Here is a 22,562-nt window from a genome sequence, read left to right as displayed (position 1 = left end):
TAGTAAAATAGTAACCTATGAGCTAGAAAAACTTCAAATAACTGGGTTGAGTTTAAGAAACTTAAGAGTTGTAATTGCCAGTTTGTAAAAATTACAAATACATTATTAGTGAAAATTCAAATGCACAGTGTCAGAGAGCAAGCATTTACAAAAAGCATGTTTTTAAAAGGAAAGTTGTGTCTATTTAAAAAATACACAAATTAAAAACACCTCATTATCCAAGATAGTTGGATAATAAAAGTCTGCCTATCAGTTTTCCAGATCAAGGTCTGCCCTTAAAACAAACAAACAAAATGATATATTTAAATATTATTGATGGAAATTCTTTAAATTATACTTACCTGTCTTATACATTGAGTCTAATTTAGTCTTAATGCTCAACATCCATTGCTGTTGTACTGGAACATTTGCTGCTGTACTGCGTACAGCATATAATTCTATCTTCTTTAGAGTTTTTTCCCAACTGTCAACACATAAAGTCACTATTCTACAGTTCCTTTATTCTTAATACCTCAACCACTAAACTCAATAGCAACTGACTTGTAAAATGTTCTCCACAATACAATTTCTTAAACTTTTCTAATCATAATCCCTCATGACAAAAAAAGAATGTCTCAGGGAGCATCACTGCTTAGGTTACTGTCCAGGAAACCAGAGCCTTGCATAATCTCAGGAAGCAAGCATTCCTCCTGCTTTTTGGAACTTCTGAATTTAGGACATTTATTATAAAGTTTGGCTTACTAAAGAGTAAAAAGATTATTTTCATAAGAGAGTCATTCATTTTCACCAGGGAAAGGTAGGTTTGCAGAAGGCCATTGTCTTTTTAGGAATTACTCTCTGTAACCTACTTTTCAAACTGGCTTTCTAAATTATCCCTGTAATCTTTAACCATGGTAAATAAATTTTTCTTCACTATGGGAAAAAATGTTTTTGAGCAAGTGTATTTAGTGTTTGAATTTAGGACAAAAAAAGAGCAACTAAGGAGACAGGAATCACTTTAAAAACAACTAATACTGAATGAAATAAGTAAATCAGAAAAACCAAAACAACTATGATTCCACACACAGGTGGGATATAAAACTGAGACTCGTGGACATAGACAAGAATGCAGTGGTTGCCAATGTGAGGACGATGTGGGGGGGGGGGGGAGTGAGGAAGTTGAGGGAAGGCTATAAAGAGGGACAAATATAGGGTGAGGGAGGATGATCTGACTTTAAGTGGCAGGTATACAACATAATTGTCCAAATGATGTGTCAATGTTTACGCGAAATCTATGTACTCTTTGATAAATGTCACCAAAATGTTAAATTTAATTTTCTAAGTTAAAAAAAAAGGAACAACATTGTTATTTTCCTAGTAATCAACAACTGATGAACACAATAGACACTGTCATTACCTGTCAACTGAAAATTTTCCAATAATTAGAACCTTCTAAATGAACCTGAGGTACAACTCAAGTGTTCCACCACTCTGGTACTTCCATCATCCCCGTTTTGTAAACAAATTTCTACTACTCCCCTCCCTACCTTTATTCCAACTAAACTAATTAATTCCTGTGTTCTAAAGAATCTTTACCCTTAAAATACACTTTCTCTACTCCGACCTCCTTGGAACAAGCAGCCCTACCATGCCTTTCAGTTACATCCCCAAATTCCAACATACTTCAGGAACTCTTCCGAACGCTCTAAACTGCACTGACTTTGATGTACATTTCAAGAACCTTGTCAATCATAGCACACTGCATCAGTCACTTTGGCGTCAGTTTACCAGGAAAGAGTAGTACGCAATCTGAAAACACTCTACTGGATGGAATTGTACTTTAACATTTTCCAAATAAGGTAAAAAACCTAAATAGTATCGGGGTTCATTAATCGGTAAACAATGTACATTTTGTTGTACTTAAAAAACAAAAACATTTTCCATATTTGATTAAATGGTCACTAACTCAAACATAAGTTCTCAATAAAGTTTTCCAGTTAAGAAAGTGTTCAAATAGTCCTCCGCTTTCAAGCCTGCAAAATGCAACTTTACCCCTGTATTATCAGCCGTGGTGTTAACTTTTTTACATTAAATTCAATAATTATTATTTATAGACTTTGAGAGGCAACTTTTGGAAAACCGTACGGAGGACGCCGTAATAGCCATGAATTCCTGTGCTGAAGTAAAGATACAATTAGGGTGGAGGCGGGGTCCCATTTGCCTTGGTTCGCGCCGGTTCTTGGGCTGCCGTAAGCTCGAACCAGCTCGCTTGACCACAGTGCAAAGGAGAGGCACGGTGCTCGAAGTGCTACCCCAGCTCAGCTAAAACGCAAGGAAAGGAACAGCCGGTCACCGGTCTGCAAATAGCAGGGAATAAAAGTAGCGCCGTCGCCGATGGCCCGGGACCATCAACGATACGACCGCAATGACTGCCAGGGAGCGAGCACCACTCTCTGCGCGCACGCGCTGCCCTGCGGGGCTTCCGGAGCCAGTCACCGGAGACGTAGCCAGCGTACGGGGCTCTCCGAACCCCCGCCCCTTCACCGGCTGCAACGGCATTTTATCTTCCTATAGCCTTCAAGATGGCAGTTCCTCTTCCTACCGGCAATCCCACAGGAGGCGCGGAGCGTCCGCCATCTTGTCCCCCGTCCTTTCCTAGCCATCCCAGGCCGATATTTACGTAGCGAATATCTGCCCGCCCTGCAGCCTTGCCTTCCTCGGCAGGCCTTGCCACTGAGCAGTGCCCCAGGCCTGGCGCGACGCCGACCCGATATCTCTCGCATCCTTCCGGGCCGCGCGGTTACCCTCACTCAACCCCCCACCCGTTTACTGAGCAAGGCTTCGCTGCCGCTCGAGTCAGTCGGGCTCTTTCCTGGGCCTAAATACGGCCTAACTCTGTCGCTGACTGCTTCGCCGCCCAGACTAATGCGGAAGGGCGCCTCGCGGGCCGCCAACCAGACAGCTGTAGGCACGCTAGGTCCCGCGGCCATGGCGGCGCCTGGGACTTACCAAACCCTGGGACCAGTGGTCCTCGTAGGTGGCGGGTGCGGAAGGCGAGCTTTCCTCGGGAGCACTGGGCCGCCTCCGGCTGGTGGGGTGGACGAAGGAGGAGGGGGGAGGGGCCGAGGTCGGAGCTAACAGAAAACAGTTCAGCTCCCCAGTACGGATCCCCCGTCAGCAAGTCACGTCACCCCCAGGAAGAGACCCAGGAAAATGCGGAAGGGTATATGGGCCCTTTTCGTGCTCTATCTTCTACAATACTTGTAGAATCGGGACTCGGAGTCTAGTATCTAAGCTGCAACGGGGTTTCCGTCGCCTAGAATTTCTATCAGTACGTTCGTTACTCCGTCCTGCGCGCTCAGAACGTGCACCCCGGCCACCGCAGCGTAAAGCCCGCGCGGGACAGTTAATGCCTGCCTGCTCCTCACCGTTGGGCAGTATCCTGGGCACTTTCCCCGGATGTCCTCCGAGACCTAACTCGCGCTTTTTAAGTGAAGCGCCCGCTTGGGATGCCTAAAGGCCTCTAGACCCCTGCCCGCTGTAACTGTGTTACTTTCATCCCCAGGAGTGGAAAAGGAGATAAACTTAGCAACATCTGCTGCCCCCTTCTTTTAAAAGAAAAAAATATTTGAAATAAAATGAAAATAGCCTTGCCAATCTGAATGGATATATAGGCAGAAGGAGGAATTTTAGAGCAACTACCAAACCGTTCAGTTTTAAAATACTCTCAAAGAACCTACATGATCTGAATATGGAAAATGACTACATTTAGCTTGGTTTCACGCATTTCAATGTAAGAATTTTCATGTGTAGTTATATTCTGTGTAGTTTGTATTTCACGATTTGGGTCCCAATGAAATATGTTTTATATTGTTATAAGACAAGGAAACAAACGTTTTGTCACACAAGTAGCCAAATTAAGGAGTCTTGAACACCACCAACCAGGAGTGGATTCACATCCTAAAGAATTTGCAGTGGCGAATGAACTTAGGGGTTTGCTTTTAAAGGCAAAAAGAAGCGAGGGGTGGGGTGAGCACCTAGCCAAAGCAGTTTTACATAAGCGAAACAGGCTTTTGGTTATTGTTGGAACAGTCTCAGAGAGTGCTCAGCGAAGCATTTTACAAAAAGCAAAAGAATGTGCTCGGTTATCTTGGCCTTTTACAGAAGTTGTTAAGGCAGCATCCTGAGGGCTTTCCGGAATCTAGACATTAGTGAACATTTATGGCTTTTACAGAACTCTTGTCATTTACTCATCTGCAAATCTTGCAAATATATGATGTTTCTACATTTCAACATTATTGTTTCATAAATAGTGAAGTTTTGTAATTTCTATATTTAATGTAGACAGAATTGGGTATGGATTTGTCTGTTTGTTTAACAGCTGCTTAAACAAGTCCTTTAAAATTTAAAGAGGCATTAGAGATGGGAAAATGAATTTGATTCAGCAGGCAACATTTATTAACTTCAAAAAATGGTATTTGGCATATCCATTATTTTGCATTTCTGTGCTATCTTTGAATTGTGAATTTGGAACTTGAATTGTGTGCTTTCCTCTATGTTAGGATGTGACATGCTATACTTTAATATGAAACAAAATAACATAATAAAAGTAAAAAATTCATATGAAACAAAATAAGTAAATGATAAAAGAATAAGAAAGTTACAGAGCCAGTAACATACTTGTGAGAAAATAAAATATAGAGGTAAAGTTAGTTTTTCATGTGTGTTTAAACACAGTCGCAATGTTTGAGCAATTCTAAATGTCACTACTAAATGTTGTTCTTGCTACATATCTAATGTAGCACAGTATTTTGCAGACACAAATATCCCTAACAGGATGAGCTGTTGGAATCCAACCCTGAAAAGTAGCCAACAGCAAAGAAGAAACCAACATGGAATTAACCAAATAGTGTGGGTAAAAAGGCTAAACCTTCTTTACCCAAACAAAGCTTTGGATGTGAATCCCTCCGTCTTTACCTGTTAGAGCAGTGGTTCGCAAACTTTTTGAAGTTGGGGCGCATTTAAAATCCTACAAATAATTGTAGGCGCACTATATACAAACTTCTGAGAAATATGTTATAATAAGTCAAATATTAAAGAAAAAATATAAAGTCCAAGCATACTTTTATGGTAATTAAATGGAATAAATATGACAAAATTACATTTATTCTGACATTAAAAACATTTTTATGTTACATTTTTTGAGTTATACTTTTCAGAATTTGTAAAAAAAAAAGGGGGGGGTTAAAATATAAAAACCACAAAAACGTTATCTTTTTATATATATAGATACATTCTTAGTAAGATTTAGTAAATTCGGCAGGTCCTGATGTGAATGTGTTAAGTTTTTTCATTCTTGTGTTTATGAGAAACATGAGCCTGATGTATCCTAACGATTTCTTCAATGTTTGGGATATATTTGAAAGGCAAACTCTCATTTCCTGTCAATACATTGGAGAATTCCTCTCTTTACTCTCAATTGTGTTGAGTGCAGAAAACTCCCACCATCCCACTATACATATCATCTTAACTTTACACCAAACAAAGGATAGAAGAAACACCTCCAGTCTTTCTGGGGGAAATGGGGGGTAGTGTAAACAATCCAGCACCACAGCTTCACAGCCTTTTGCAACCTAATCAGGCAAGTGAGGTGGGGGGTTGGGCAGACTGTCAGCTTATAGCCAATTCCCCACACCTCTGTCCCCCCCCCCAAATCTAAACTCTAAAACCCTGTTGGGTTGGTTTTTTGGTCCCCAACAGGCATATATTTCTCTGAAATACCATAGGGCACACCTGGAAATCTTCTAGGGTGCAGCAGTGCACACTTTGAGAACCACTTGTGCTTGACATATGAAGGAGACACAGGGGTGCCCTGACTAGGAATCGATCCAGTGGATTGGTGGGTAAAAGAGTTAACCACCCTGATGTGGTATGAAGATTATAGATCCATTATCTTAGTCGAATTTGCTTATGCTCATGATAATTTCCGCCTTAGTAAATAATTTTCCTATTTTTCCAATCCCCAAGTGTAAAAATGTTGAAAATCACTATGCTAGAGAAAATAAAAGTACCTAACAACAACCACATCCCAAGTAACAAACCCCCTGAGCTCAGTAATTTGTATTCTTGAAAATTTTCAGAATGGAACTTGTTCTTATATATCAAAATCCTTAGAAAAGAGGGAAAGGGTAGCATTTTCTCAATCCATTGAGATTTTGCTTGCTGGCAATTCTCAGTTTAGCTCATATAAACCAATAAAGGGGGGAGCAAGGAAAATAAGAACATATATCTGAAAAAGTCTGGATGATAATTTTCTTGATAAAGCCTTAGCTTTGATTTATTTTTTCAAGTGATTTAATTTTGTTCCAAAAATTACAAAAGACAGCATGTCTATTGTTTACATAGTTATATCTGTAATATATGATAGAATATATTACACAGAAAGATAAATAAGACAAATGCTAGCTTAAATTATGATTAACATTACTTCAAACTAGTAATAAGCATTGTTTAAATATATTTCAAAGTCCTCTGTTTAAGGTTATAATATTGTATTTTGTTTTATTTATTTATTTTTATTTAAGTGAGAGAAGAGGAGATACACTCGGTGCCCCATCCAGGATCCATCTGGGGCCAATGCTCTGTCCATCTATGAGATGATGTTTGCAACACTGCTATTTTTAGCACCTGAGACAGAGGCTCCATGGAGCCATCCTCACTGCCCAGTGCCAATGTGCTCAAATCAATCAAACCATGGCTGCAGGAAGGGAAGAGACAGAAAGGAGAGGGCAAATAAGAGGGATAGAGAGGCAGATGGTCACTTCTTCTGTGTGCCCTAACTGGGAATCAAACCTGGGGCAGCCACATGCTAGGTTGATACTCTACTTAACACTGAGTCAACCAGCCAGGGCCTATAATATAATTTTAAGGATAGGGTTTCACATTATCCATTCAAATGTAAGCACCACAGTCATGAAACCAAACACAAAAGCAGGTTCAACTGCCTTCTGCAACAAAACTCAGAATTGTGAAAAATGCTGGTGTAAAAGGAAAGAAGTTTGTTCAGGGTTCATGACCTGGGAGAATAGTAGACTCCTATCTCAAGAACCATTTCTCTTTCCTACCTCAAGCACAAGGTTTTTATGGGGATAAGGAGTGGACAGTTTTTTCTTTAAACAATTTGCCTTGCTACCTTTCTGTATTCTCGGACCCTGTCCATTTATCTTTTTTAGCTTTTGGTGCACTAAGGTCCTATCTATTAATGTTTCTAACTTTTGGCACATTAGATGTAAGAACCTCCCCCTGTGCTATCTTGATCAATGGTAGAGACTTCCCAATGCTCCCTGACTGTTGAAGGTAAAAATTCCCTCCTTCAAAACTCTAGACCCTTGTAATCTTATAAGATTAAATGGATGAAGGTCTCATCTTCTGTAGTTTCTTCATTTTTGTCAAGGGCATAGTCCTCATGTCCTGAGATTCTTGCTATCTACCAAAGGAAGATTGTGGGGTTAAGAATAGACAGAAGCCTTTAAGTGAGGGAGAAGGATTGCTGTTTTTGGATGGCAGCATAGGTGATATCAAGAGAATGGCAGTGCTGAACCATGAAGCTGGTGGACTGTTTCATATATCAGGGGGCAAAGTTGCAGATGGGCTTCCAAGTGAGACCTTTTGTGCAAACAATCAAGTAATATTTAGTAGGGACTTGTTTGCAGGCCTATGTGACTTTCATATCTTTTTTTTGTGTTTTTTTTTTAATAAATAAATTTTTATTTAAATGGGGTGACATCAATAAATCAGGGTACATATATTCAAAGAAAACATTTCCAGGTTATTTTGTCATTTAGTTCTGTTGCATACCCATCACCGAAAGAGAGATCGTCCTCTGTCACCCTCTATCCAGTTTTCATTGTACCCCTACCCCTGACCCCCTCCCTCCATCCCTCCCCCATCCCCCGTAACCACCACACTCCTGTCCATGTCTCTTAGTCTCACTTTTATGTCCCACCAATGTATGAAATCCTGCAGTTCTTGTTTTTTTCTGATTCGCTTATTTCACTCCGCATAATGTTATCAAGATTCCACCAATCTGCTATAAGTGATCTGAAGTCATCATTTCTTCTAGCTGACTAGTATACCATGGTGTATATGTGCCCCATCTTCTTTATCCAGCCTTCTATTTTTTTTACAGTGATTAAAGCCTTTAAGCAAACTCTTGGCCCATACACCAAGAATATCCATAAAAGAGTAGTGTCCTTAACATGTTCACCAAGTCCAAGTTGGCCCCATCACCATGTCAAATCCCTGAAAAATGCAACCCAACCACAGTTCAGTCTGTTAGGGTCTGTCACAGGGAGCAGGAGTCCAGGAAATGTCCACATCCAGGAAAAGTCCAATGGCACTGGAATTGTTGTCACCATTCTATACTTTGCACTCATGTCCAAGTCCCAGTGACCGCTGCTTCTAGATGGTAATGATTCAGGTAGACTGGAAGCCATTCGCAGCATGGGTGGATATGAAGCTTCTGTTCTCCTCTGCCTGGAGAGATGAGACCAGGTTGCTTTTCCCTGGAGCTCTGCAACTGTGGCATGGTAAAGAGAACCTTGGGATACACTAAGCTGGGTGGCAAAGGTAGATTCATAATAGAAGTTGGCAAAAGGGGGAAAGAGAGCTCTAAATTAGGAGTAGGTCCCAGCCTGAAATATGAGTGGGGCATTGAGATAGGAGGGATAAAGGAAACACGATATATTAAGCAAAGCAGCAGAACATAGGACTATCAACACCCACAACAGAGATCTTTGAGGGAAGAATAAAAAACCTGACTATTCAGGCAAAACATAGTTAAGTGGCCCTTGTGCAATTGAGATCAGTTTACCTTCTTCTTGGAAGAAATACCCTGGGCTCGTCCACAGTGTTGTAGATGGGGCCGATGGCCCTGGGCACCTTCAGCCTTCAGTGGCAAACCCCAGCTTTCTGGGCGAGGTTAGGTCATAGGTGGCTGGAGCAGGGCTGGAAGAGACTGAACCCTCCCTTAGAGGAGTGAGGGGGAAGCCTACCTTCCAGTGTCCCTGTTTCCTCACAGTAGAGGCATGTAAGCCTGGTAGGCTTTAGCTCAATGACCTTCCTTTCCACTATTGAAGCAGGACCCAGATGGCATCCTAGGAGACCCCTTTGGGGCATTGGAGCCTTTAAGGGCGTATCCTAAAAGCTGGTAGTTCCCCTGATCTCTATTGGGCTTTTTCTGCCTCTAGGTATCTTAAAAGCCATGCTCAGAAGATGTCACTGAGGGGTTTGAGGATCTCCATCTGCCTATATAAATCTTTTTCATATATCTGGAGCTATTTGGAAAAAGACAAAACAGTGTATTAGCTGGATCTAATAAAGAAGGTAGTAGTTTGCAGGCGAAAAAGATTTGGTGTCTCCTGTTCATCAGCATGCAAAAGAGATGTAAAAAAAAAATTTTTTTTAAAGTAAAAAGCATGATATGGAAGACCCGTAGGAGTTCCAGGATATGACTACCTCCTTTTAAATTGTTTTTTTTTTTTTAATTTACCTTAAAATGTTTGCTGAGTACACTTTAATAATACCTTAACTTTAAAGATTGTAAGCATGACAAAATACAGTAAATGCTTTTGCTCCATATGCAGGAGCATTTTCAGTTAAGCCAGTTTAGGAAATCCAATAATAGAACAATGCATACAGAACATGAACTATAACATGCTTAGCAGCCTCTCCTGTTTCTGACAGAGGTTACTATAGATCTGGAATATGAAGCCACTCTAATGTGGACATACGACTGTTTGCCAAATGAAGGTATATGAGTAGCATCCATCTGCCAAAGTTGTCCTGGTAGGGGTCCTTGAGGGTTACCTCCAAATGAGGGGGCAGTATAGGACCCCTCGGACAGGATTTCCCAATCTGCTGTGCTGCTTTCTGAGAAAGTTGAAACTGTTTACACTGGGCTGCAGCGTTCTGGTGACGAATAGTATGAGACTGACTTGCTTAGTCAGTCATGGTTGCTCCATATAATTTTCTTTTGGGTAGCTTGATCAACAAGGGCATTCCTAGGCCCTGGCCGGTTGGCTCAGCGGTAGAGCATTGGCCTGGTGTGCAGGATTCCTGGGCCAGAGCACACAGAAGAAGCGCCCATCTACTTCTCCACCCCTCCCCCTCTCCCTCCTCTCCGTCTCTCTCCTCCCCTCCCACAGCCAAGGCTCCACCAGAGCAAAGCCAACCGGGCACTAAGGATGGCCCCATGGCCTCTGCCTCAGTTGTCAGAATGGCTCTGGTTGCAACAGAGCAACACCCCAGATGGGCAGAGCATTTCCCCCTGGTAGGCATGCCAGGTGGATCCCGGTCAGGCGCATGCGGGAGTCTGTCTGACTGCCTCCCCATTTCCATCTTTAGAAAAATACAAAAAATAAATAAATAAAAGAAAAAATACAACAAAAAACAAACAAACAAAAAGAAAAGAGTTAAAAAAAAGGCCATTCTTTTGTGTTAAAGCTCCAGGGAGCATGGAGTGAGCTTGAGTATGTCCCATGAAACATGGAGCTCTATGTTGACATATAAGTCTTTGAAGAAGGAGGAACTGCTGAAATATTTCATCAGTATTTGTCCCTAAGACAGCAGTCTTTATAGTGGAAACACTATAAGTAAATATTTGCTGTCTGTCTATAGATTAAAGGGGGAATATGGCAAATGCTGAAAAGCCATGATCTTTGTGCCCCTCCCCTCCCCAACCCCCTCCCTCTCCTTCCCCACCCTGTAACCCCAAACCTGTTGTCCATGTCTTTGAGTCTCATCTTTATATCCCACCTATGTATGGAATCATATATTGATAGTTCCTAGTTTTTTCTGATTTACTTCTTTCGCTCAGTATAATGTTATCAAGGCCCATCCATGTTGTTGTAAAAGATCCTATGTCATCATTTCTTATGGCTGAGTAGTATTCCATAGTATATATATACCAAAGCTTTTTAATCCACTCGTCCTCTGACGGACACTTGGGCTGTTTCCAGATTTTTGCTATTGTGAACAATGCTGCCATAAACATGGGGGTGCATTTCTTCTTTTCAAACAGTGCTATGGTGTTCTTGGGGTATATTCCTAACAGCGGTATAGCTGGGTCAAAAGGCAGTTTGATTTTTAATTTCTTGAGGAATCTCCATACTGTTTTCCACAATGGCTGCACCAGTCTGCATTCCCACCAGCAGTGCAGGAGGGTTCCCTTTTCTCCACATCCTTGCCAGCACTTATTCTGTGTTGTTTTATTGATGAGCGCCATTCTGACTGGTGTGAGATGATATCTCATTGTGGTTTTAATTTGCATTTCTCTAATGATTAGTGATGTTGAACATTTTTTCATATGCCTATTGGCCATCTGTGTGTCCTCTTTGGAGAAGTGTCTATTCATTTCTTTTGCCCATTTTTGGATTGGATTGTTTGTCTTCCTGGTATTAAGTTTTACAAGTTCTTTATATTTTTTGGTTATTAACCCCTTATCAGACGCAATGTCAAATATATTCTCCCATTGTGTAGTTTGTCTTTTTATTCTGTTCTTATTGTCTTTAGCTGTGCAGAAGCTTTTTAGTTTGATAAAGTCCCATTTGTTTATCCTGTCTTTTATTTCACTTGCCTGTGGAGACAAATCAGCAAATATATTGCTGCGACAGATGTCAGAGAGCTTACTACCTATGTTTTCTTCTAAGATGCTTATGGTTTCACGGCTTACATTTAAGTCTTTTATCCATTTTGAGTTTATTTTTGTGAGTGGTGTAAGTTGGTAGTCTAGTTTCATTTTTTTGCAGGTAGCTGTCCAATTTTCCCAACACCATTTGTTGAAGAGGCTGACTTTACTCCATTGTATTTCCTTACCTCCTTTGTCAAGAATCAATTGTCCATAGAGCTGTGGGTTTATTTCTGGGTTCTCTGTTCTGTTCCATTGATCTATGTGCCTGTTCTTATGCCAGTATCATGCTGTTTTGAGTACAATGGCCTTATAATATAACTTGATATCCAGAAGTGTGATCCCTCCTGCTTTATTCTTCCTTTTCAAGATTGCTGAGGCTATTAGTGTTCTCTTTTGGTTCCATATAAATTTTTGGAATATGTGTTCTATATCTTTGAAGTAAGTCATTGGTATTTTAATCGGTATTGCATTGAATTTATAAATTGCTTTGGGTAATATATACATTTTAATGATGTTTATTCTTCCTAACCATGAGCACGGTATATGCCTCCACTTATTCATATCTTCCCTGATTTCTTTTATCAATGTTTTATAATTTTCTGAGTACAAGTCTTTTATCTCCTTGGTTAGATTTATTCCTAGGTACTTTATTTTTTTGGTTGCAATGGTAAAGGGGATTGATTCCTTGATTTCTCTTTCTGACAGTTCATTATTAGTGTATAAAAATGCCTCTGATTTCTGAGTATTGATTTTATATCCTGCCACATTGACGAATTCATTGATCAGGTCTAGTAGTTTTTTGACTGAGACTTTAGGGTTTTCTATGTACAATATCATATCATCTTCAAATAATGATAGTTTTACTTCTTCTTTTCCAATTTGGATGCCTTTAATTCTTCTTCTTGTCTGATTGCTGTGGCTAGGACTTCCAGAACTATGTTGAATAAGATTGGTGACAGGGGGCACCCCTGCCTTGTTCCTGATCTTAAGGGGATTGCTTTTTAATTTTTGCCCATTGAGTATGATGTTGGCTGTGGGTTTCTCATAGATGGCCTTTATCATGTTGAGGTATGTTTCCTGTATTCCCACTTTGAGAGTTTTGATCATGAATGGGTGCTGGATTTTATCAAATGCTTTTTCTGCATCTATTGAAATTATCATGTGGTTTTTCTCTTTTCTTTTGTTTATGTGATGAATCACATTGATTGATTTGCGAATATTGTACCAGCCTTGCCTCCCAAGAATAAATCCCACTTGATCATGGTGTATAATTTTTTCATATATTGCTGGATCCGGTTTGCTAATATTTTGTTGAGGATTTTTGCATCTAAGTTCATCAGGGATATTGACCTAAAATTTTCTTTTTTTGTGTTGTCTTTGCCTGGTTTTGGAATCAGAATTATGCTCACCTCATAAAGGGAGTTTGGAAGTCTTCCTTCCTCTTGAATTTTTTGCATTAGCTTGAGAAGGATAGGAGTTAGTTCTTCTTTGAATATTTGGTAGAATTCACTTGTGAAGCCATCAGGCCCAGGACTTTGCTTTTTTGGGAGTTTTTTGATAGCTGTTTTGATCTCATTTGGTATAATCAGTCTGTTTAGGTTTTCTGATTCTTCCAGATTGATTTTTGGAAGATTATATGATTCAAGGAATTTGTCCATTTCATCTAGGTTGTCTAGTTTTTTGGCATACAGTTCTTCATAGTATTTTCTTACAATATTTTGTATTTCTGTTTCTGTTGTGTCAGTTATTTCTCCACTCTCATTTCTAATTTTTTTTAGTCCTCTCTCTTTTTTTCTTGGTGAGTCTCATTAAAGGTTCATTGATCTTGTTTACCTTTTCAAAGAACCAGCTCCTGGTTTCATTGATCCTCTGTATTGTTTCTTTAGCTTTTGTGTCATTTATTTCTGCTCTGATCTTTATTATTTCCTTCCTTTTACTAGCTCTGGGATTTACTTGCTGTTCTTTTTCTAGTTCTTTTAGATGCAGGGTTAAGTTGTTTATTTGAGCTTTTTCTAGCTTCTTGAGGTATGCCTGTAATGCTATAAACTTCCCTCTCAGGACTGCTTTTGCTGTGTCCCATAAATTTTGAGTTGATGTATGCTCATTATCGTTTGTTTGTAGAAATTTTTTAATTTCTTCTTTGATCCCAATGTTAACCCATTCATTATTTAATAACATGCTATTTAGTTTCCAAGTGTTTAAATGTTTTTCAATTTTTCTATTGTAGTTGATTTCTAGTTTAATGCCATTGTGATCAGAGAAAGTGCTCGATATGATTTCAATCTTCTTAAGTTTGTTGAGACCACTTTTGTGCCCTAACATGTGGTCTATTCTAGAGAATGTACCATGAGCGCTTGAAAAGAATGTATATGCTGCTGTTTTAGGGTGAAAGGTTCTGAAGATATCTATTAAATCGAGTTGATCTAATATGTCCTTTAAGTCTGCTGTTTTTTGTTAATTTTCTTTCTTGAGGATCTATCTAATGATGTTAATGGGGTATTGAAATTCCCTACTATTATAGTATTGCTGTTGATCTAGCCCTTTAAGTCCATCAAAGTCTGCTTTATATATTTAGGTGCTCCTATATTAGGTGCGTAGATATTTATAATGGTTATATCTTCCTTTTGGATTGCTCCCTTTTTCATTATGTACTGTCCTTCTTTATCTCTAACTATGGTCTTTGTTTTAAAGTCCATTTTGTCTTATATAAGTATTACTACCCCAGCTTTTTTTCATTTCCATTTGCATGAAATATTTTTTTTCCATCCTTTTATCTTAGTCTGTGTGCATCTTTTGATTTAAGATGTGTCTCTGGTAGACAGCATATGTATAGGTCCTGTTTTCTTATCCATGTAGCTACCGTATGTCTCTTGATCGGATCATTTAATCCATTAACATTTAAGGTTATTACTGATATGTAATTGTTTATTGCCATTTTTTTTCTTTAAAACTGTATTCTTCTTTTGTTGTATTCTTTTTTTTCCTTTGATCTGTTTATAACAGGTCCATTAGCATTTCTTGCAGCCTTGGTTTGGTTGCAGTGAATTCCTTGAGGTTTTTTTGTCTGTAAAGCTTTTTATTTCTCCTTCAATTTTAAATGATAGCCTTGCTGGATAAAGTAGTCTTGGTTGTAGGTTCTTGTTCTGCATTACTTTGAATATTTCTTGCCATTCCCTTCTGGCCTCAAGTGTTTCTGTTGAGAAGTCAGAAGTCATCCTTATGGGGGCTCCTTTGTAGGTGATAGTCTTTTTTTCTCTAGCAGCTTTTAATATTTTTTCTTTATCACTTAGCTTTGGTATTTTAATTATGATGTGTCTTGGTGTTGGTTTCTTTGGGTTTCTCCTTAATGGAGTTCTCTGTGCTTCCTGAACATGTGAAATGTTTTCCTGCCTTAATTGGGGGAAGTTTTCTGCTATGATTTGTTTGAACAAAGTCTCTATCCCTTGTTCTTTCTCTTCTTCTTCAGGAACCCCTATGATGCGGATGTTGTTTCTCTTCATGTTGTCACAGAGCTCTCTTAAAGTTTCCTCGGACTTTTTGAGTCTCTTTTCTTTTTTCTGCTCTGCTTCCGTGCCTTTATTTATCGTGTCCTCTAACTCGCTGATTCGATTCTCTGCTTCATCCATCCTGCTTTTAATTCCTTCCATTGTATTCTTTATTTCAGATATTGTATTTGTCATTTCTGACTGATTGTTTTTTATTATTTCAATGTCCTTTTTTATATTTGTTATCTCTTTATTTAGGTTTTCATAATGGCCATCTATGGTTGTTCTAATATCTTTGAGCATCCTAACAATCGTTATTTTAAACTCTGCATCTGGTAATTTGGTTATATCTGATTCACTTAGGTCCTTTTCTGGGGATTTCTCTTGGTTTATTTGTGTTGTATTTCTCTGCCTCTGCATTTTCTCTTCATGGGAGTGGCTGTGATCATGCGCTCGGGTGTACAAGTGTTGGTGGCCTTGGCCTTTGCCCTGCCCCCATGTGTGATGTTATGCTCGGTCCTGAGGGCACTGGCGAGCACCTTTGCTCAGCTGCGGGGTCTCCGTCTGTTTCCGGGCTTTCGCCCTGCCCTTGCAGGAGGAGCCCACTTGAGGAACGGCTGCTAGCCTTGGCTCTACCACCGGGCAGGAATGCGTGCCCAAGCTCAGCTCAGTAGCGGAACTCCGCCACTTCTGGGCTTTTGGCTCCACCCCTGCAGGAGGAGCTGGCTACCAAGTCAGACCACAAGCCTGGGTTGCACAGGCGGGGCAAGGCTGTGCTCCTCTGCCCTTGCCCTGGGACTTGTCTCCACCCTTTCCGGGGTTCCCGCCCTTCTTCTGCAGGCTAGATTACAGGCTGCTGGCAGCTGAGTTTGACTGCTTTTGCACACCCCCTTCCCCCAGCCAGGCAAGATTGAGCTCACACCTGAGCCCAGTGGTGGCCAGCTGGCTTCTGCCCCTGCCAGCAGAACCGCGCTTTTGTCTCTCGCTGCCGCTGGCCCTCTGGGGATCCCTCAGCCGCGTGGGTGGGGCATTGCAGCTCGGACCCTAAGACTCACTGCTGTAGACCCAAAAGCTCCCTCCTTCTATACAACTCTGCTCTGAGTGCTGTGAGGGAGCTTGTTTGGCTGCTGTCCTGCTTCCCTTTGCTGGTATTGCTGTTTCCAGGGGAAATACTCACTTCAGCTTTGGGGAGTGACTCGTCTCAGGGGTTAGGGTGGCTATCTCCCAAAATGCTTCTCCCTGTGCCTCCTAGATTACATTCTCTTCCTGTTACTCTGGTCCTCTCCTCTCTTCCTCCATCCCCAGGAGTCCCAGGTGAGTGTTTGTGAGAGAGATGTTCAGCGCGGTTCCTTTAAGAAGGATCCTGGGTCTGAGAAATCAGACTCTTTCTCACAAACAAGTATCCTGACTTGTTTCCAGCTAAATACTGTCCTTACGCCTCTTCTGGGCTCTGGGGCTGCAGGCTGGGGCTTTGTTCCTGGGGCTCAGGACCCTTCCCCCTCTGCTAAACTCACCTCCCGCCACACGAGTCTCTCCCTGCTGCCGTTCACTCCGGGGAGCTGGGCAGCCCTCTCCGCGTTTACGCTTTTCCTACCAGCCTTGGTGTGGCTTCTTCAGTGTTCCTTGGTTGAAGAGACCTCTTAGTTTAGTCCAAAGTTGGTTTTTCCAGATGATAGTTCTAAAAATTAGTTTGTATTCCACTTTGGTTCTGGGAGGTAGATGTTGGTACGTCTGCCTACTCCAGCGCCATCTTGTCTTTTCCGACTTTCATATCTTAGGAAGAGGAAGGGGAGAGGTAGCCAGAGGATCTGTCCTTGATAATCCTATTACTTATTATTCTTGCTGGAGCTGCAAATTCATTTCAAGGAACCAATAACAAGCAAGGTCTACACCTGTGGTTTGTTATTTTTTAAACTTTTCTGTCTGCCTTTGTTCCCTCAGTCCTAAACACTGAGGTCACAAGCTGGAGCATAAGACCCCAAACATTACAGGCCCCTTCTCCTATGCATTCTTCTGGTTTCTCCTCCTTCACCTGTCCTATCTTCCAGGACATTTCTGAAGTGAATGACAGTTCATTGTTATTTTGAATGCTGTAAGAAAGTTTAAACCCAGGGATTTTTCTTTGAGTAGAGGTTTTCTACCTCACTTGCTTTCTCCATTCTAGGGGGAATGACTTCCCATCCAGAAAGGATGTCTACAGAACTAATAATGTAAAAATATATTTATAAAGAAATCTCAGCCTAACAATGACACGTAGAGAAAACAATGCATAATTTTTCTTTCTTTCTTTTTAAAGTGAGAAGAGGGGTAATAGTGAAACAGACTCCCCCATGCACCCAAACCAGGATCAACTCAGCAACCCCTGTTTGGGGCCAATACTCATATTAACCAAGGTTACACTCAATGCCTAAGACTGAGGCTAAGACCAGTCAAGCCACTGACTGCGGGAAGGAAAGAGAGAAAGAAGGAGTAGAGGGAAGGGAAGAGAAGCAGATGGTGGCTTTTCATGTGTGCCCTGAGTGGGGATCAAACCCTGACATCTGCACTCTGGGCTGATGAAGTTTTCAATCCCAAAGCTGGCATTCCAGAGACTGAAGGAACCCTGTTTAGTAATTGTCTGGTCACTCTAGTAAATGACACTGCAACTGAACTTTTCTTGTTTAGTTTTGTATTTAGCACTAAATATATAGTTCCTATATTTATGAGTAAATCCATTAGATTGTTCCCCACTGTTAATTGTACCCAGTGCTCCTCTGGGGAAGTATGGACAGACAGGTGTCTGAGGGAGCCCCAGGATCTCCTCATTTGTCATCAGATTCGTCTTTCCTTTCTAACATTCCCTGGTAAATATTTCTATGATTTTTTTTTCTTTTTGAGTTCTAGGCAGTGAGTGTTTTCTCTAATGGCCTTCCTTTTTACAATATACTTATTGCTTGGTGCCTACTTGCTCTTTCCTTCCAGGAGATTTGGTTTCACCTCTCCTTCTGGTTTCTCAGCACTATTTCTAAAAAGATGGAGACCTGCTTTAATTTCCTCATTTTCCTACCCTGGTAAACTTTAAGGGCAATGTCCACTAGCTAGGAAGGATTCATGCTCAACACTCCATCTAAACACTGGAGCTTTATTCTGATATCCAGGCACTTTGCCCAATTAAAATCATGTTTATGATCTGGACATTTTTCTGGTGCCTGTGTGTGTTAGCATCAGGGTGCTTTCAATAGGCCTGATAGATTCTTTCTAAAAATTCAGAAGGTTCTTTGTTTTTTGTTAAATGGCCTATATCATATTCAGGCTCTGTTGTTTAGGTATTCCTTTCTTAAGCCCTTCCAAAATGCACTTTTCTTAATGTTCTTAGGCAGGCTTAATCCCTGAAATTTCCAGATTTGGATCCCAGTTGGGCTGTCAAAGGTATTGTCTCAGCTAGGTTGGAGGTCCAGTTGGGATTTTATGATAGAGGCAATGAGCCTCTTTATAAACTTTATCTATAACTAGCCACTTTTCACCTGCTGTTAGCAGATGTTAAAGCAAGCCTGTACATCTGCCCTGTTTGAATTATGAGTAACAAAATACAGGTCATAAGATCTGCCATTTTCTGAGGATCCTCCCTACATGTGATCTGGAATTCTTTCAATTCTGTAAATCCAAAGTGGAAAGTGGAGTCAAGGCCCAGTAGTAGCCAGTGGGCTGGCATTCCTGGTTTATTCCACCCTTAAAGTATTTCTTCAAAAGAAACTGTAGGAAGTTTCGCTCTGGGTAGGAAATCTTCCTGATCAAATTTGGTACCCTTCTGGGTCTTTTAGGGGGAGACTATTCCTTAATTATACAGGGTGGGGACTGTCACCATTCTGGCCCTATTTCAGAGCAGCAAAGGTGGTATCAGGAAATCTTCCTGCTGCTAATCCATGGTCCCCCAAATTCAAGACATTAAACAGATTTATTTCCTTATTCTCCTTCTCTTTCTGGGTCTGATTATCAGGAAGGAGATTTATAGCCAATTTCTTTCTCTACATCATGAATTTGTTGCCTTTCTTTACCAAATCCTTATTATGTAAAGACATAAATACCTACACATAAGGGATTTTTGTCAACACAAAAAACATAACATTGGTTTTATTGTTAGAACTTCCATGATTATCAAAAATAGTAATAAGTTAAAGGCCCTGGTAAAGTAGCTCAGTTGGTTGAAACATTGTTCTAATGCCCCAAGGTTGCAGTGCATATAAGAAGCAACGTATAAAACAGTGGCCTACAGCCAGAGCCTTTATATATATAAATTTATATTTGATATTTGTTATAGCAGCACCCCACTTCTTGTTTTCAAAGTCTGTATTAGTATAAATAAATAAAAAATTTAAAAATACTAAAGAATCTGTATTAGTCAGGATATTAAAAAAATAAAGCAAGAGGTAGAGATAGAGTTGTAAAAATAGAGGTGATGTAGTGGTATATAAATAATGCCTCACCATATTATGGAGACTTGGCAAGTGCAAAAGCTGTAGTATAAACTGTCTGGACAGTGGAAACCCAGGAAAAAAATTGGTGTTAATAGTCTGGAGGGAGTCTTTTTCTCTTAAGGACTTCAAGTGCCTGAAGGAGGCCCATTCACATTATGCAGAGAAATTTGCTTTACTCAAAATCTACAGATTTAAATTAGATAGTAATATCATTTTAAGAATTCCTTCACAAAAACATCTCTAATAATGTTATACTAAATGTCTGGGTATTGTAGTCAATATAAGTTAAGATATAAAATTAACCATTATACTAATATTTCTTATAAAAATAAACCATTTATATTACACTATGAGCAAGTTGCATATTGTGCTATAATTTACTACATCTGTAACTAATATGAAGTATAAATGTTTAATCTGATGATTCAAGGCACACATATTCCCAAAATAAAATTAATTGAAAATGATGACTGGCTGCCCATTAGATGATTTTCCAAAATGATTTTTCACAAGATACTACTAAAATAGATTATAATCTGATTATTATTAATAATAATATATTATTGTTGTTTAATTAATTTCTGCAAATCACTATCAGTTGAATTCTATCTCATGGATTATAAATCACAAGACACTGGACATTAGTAATACTAAATAAAAATCAATATGTAAAGCTACAAAAATGGCCAGGAACAATAAGCATCCTGTTACTCAGATTGGGGCTTTTATATACCATTTCCTACTAAAAGCAACTAGGTTTCCTTTGAAAAATATTGATTCTTGGATTATAACATCTTGTACCACAAAGTTTTCTTTTTTAAATATTAAAGATTAGTAGTATATGTCAAAAGATGTCATAACTTAATTTGAAGAGACTTATACTAGCTAAAAATAAGAAAATTTGAGAGTCAAAACACCAGTTGTAGTCTATAAATATTGTATTGTTACCCTACATTAAATTTATATGATCTGCCTCTTTTCATTTTGCTAAGAATTTTTACCAGAAAAAGATTCTGTATTTTGTCAAATTCTTTTAATACATCTATTGATATGATAATGTGATTTTTGTCTTTCATTTTGACCTTCGGATATATTGTATTGATTTGTGGACTTTAAATCAGCCTTGCATGCAGGGGAGAAATCCCACTTCATTAAGGTGTATGAGATGTTTAATATTTTGTCGAATTTGGATTGCTAATTATTTTGTTGAGAATTTGTGAGTTTATGTTCCTCAAGGCCTATGATTTTCTTTTCCTGTAATATCTTTGTCTGGATTTTTAATCAGAATAATGGTGGCCTCCTAAAAACATCTGGGCAGTCTTCTCTCCTCTTCAACTCTTCGAAATAATTTGAAAAGGATAGGTTTTATTTATTTGTTTGATAAATTCATCTGTGAACCCATCTTATCTAGGATTTTCTTTTTGGAGCAAGACAGCTCTTTATTACTGATTTGATTTCATTAGTAGTTACAGTTACTGAATTTTATTTCCATCTAATTTAGACTTCAAATTTTGTATGTGTCAAGAAATTATCTACTTTTAGCAAATGTCCTGTTTATTAGTATATAATTATAGTATTTCTTTTTAGTACTTTATATTTTTATAGTGTCAGTTGTCACTTCTCCTCCATTTCTGGTTTTATTTATTTGGGCACTCTGTGTTTTATAAGTTACTGTATATTTATAAATTTTATTTATTTTTCAAAGAACCAGCTCTTGTTTTTATATATCAGTTATACTGTATTTTTGTGTGTGTGTGTGTGTGTGTGTGTGTGTATTTTTCTGAAGTTGGAAACAGGGAGGCAGTCAGACAGACTCCCGCATGTGCCCGACCGGGATCAACTGCGCATGCACATCAGGGGGCAATGCTCTGCCCATCTGGGGCATTGCTCTGTTGTGACCAGAGCCATTCTAGCGCCTGAGGCAGAGGCCATGGAGCCATCCTCAGCGCCTGGGCCAACTTTGCTCCAATGGAGCCTTGGCTGCGGGAGGGGAAGAGAGAGACAGAGAGGAAGGAGAGGGGGAGGAGTGGAGAAGCAGATGGGTGCTTCTCCTGTGTGCCCTGGCCGGGAATCAAACCCGGGACTCCTGCATGCCAGGCCGACACTCTTCCACTGAGTCAACCGGCCAGGGCCTCTACTGTATTTTTTTTTAAGTGACAGACAGACAGTCAGGAAGGGAGAAAGACGAGAAGCATTAACGTGGAGTTTAGCGATTGTTTCTGAAATGTGCCTTGACCAGAGGGTTGCAGCTGAGCCAGTGCCCTTGGGCTCAAGCTAGAGACCTGGAGCCAGCAATCATGGGATCATCTCTATGATCCCACACTTAAGGTAGTGAGTCTACAAAAAAACTGGATGAGCCAATGCTGAGACCAGATGAGTGCATGCTTGAGCCAGTGACCTCAGAGTTCTGAACCTGGACCTAGGACCTGAGAGTTCCAGGTCAATGCTCTGTCCACTGCACTACCACTAGTCAGAATATTATATTTCATTTTTTAAACTGCTGCATTTATTTCTGCTCTAATTTTATTATTCCCTTCCTCTTACTCACTTTGTGATCTGTTTGCTCTTTTTCTAATTCCTGTAGGTGTAACATTACATGGTTAATTGAGATTTTTTGTTTGTTTCTTGAGGAAGACCTTATAATGCTATGAATTTCCCTTTTAGAACAGCTTTTGTGTGTCCCATAGATTTTGTTTTCATTATCATTTGTATCAAAGTATGGTTTGATTTCTTCCTGGATCTCATCGTTAACCCATTCATTGTTTAATAACATGATATTTAGACTTTATGTCTTTGTGTGTTTTTGTTCTTTATGTATTTAGTTGATTCCTGGTTTTACACCTTTATCATCAGAAAAGATGCTAGGTATGAATTCAATCTTCTTAAATTTATTGAGACTTATTTGGTGTCCTGATATGTGGTTTATTCTAGAAAATGATCTATGTGCACTTGAAA

General features: G+C 39.7%; 1 protein-coding gene and 1 long non-coding RNA gene across 4 annotated transcripts in view; both read right to left on the bottom strand.

Annotated features, from left to right (window-relative positions):
• Positions 1-3,119, bottom strand: part of LOC136386878 (zinc finger X-chromosomal protein-like) — a 100,782-nt gene extending 97,663 nt beyond the window's left edge. The window contains exon 1 of one of the 2 annotated variants that reach the window (XM_066358011.1): positions 2,989-3,119. The gene's annotated coding sequence lies outside the window, so the exon portion shown is untranslated. The remainder of the gene's footprint in view (positions 1-2,988) is intronic. The other variant, XM_066358009.1, reaches the window with a different exon arrangement.
• Positions 1-22,562, bottom strand: part of LOC136386873 (uncharacterized) — a 265,786-nt gene that overhangs the window by 151,787 nt on the left and 91,437 nt on the right. The window lies entirely within an intron of this gene.

The sequence above is a fragment of the Saccopteryx leptura genome, unplaced genomic scaffold, assembly GCF_036850995.1.
Source record: "Saccopteryx leptura isolate mSacLep1 unplaced genomic scaffold, mSacLep1_pri_phased_curated manual_scaffold_18, whole genome shotgun sequence".
NCBI classification, from domain to species: domain Eukaryota; kingdom Metazoa; phylum Chordata; class Mammalia; order Chiroptera; family Emballonuridae; genus Saccopteryx; species Saccopteryx leptura.
This window is presented reverse-complemented; position numbering and strand designations above follow the sequence as displayed.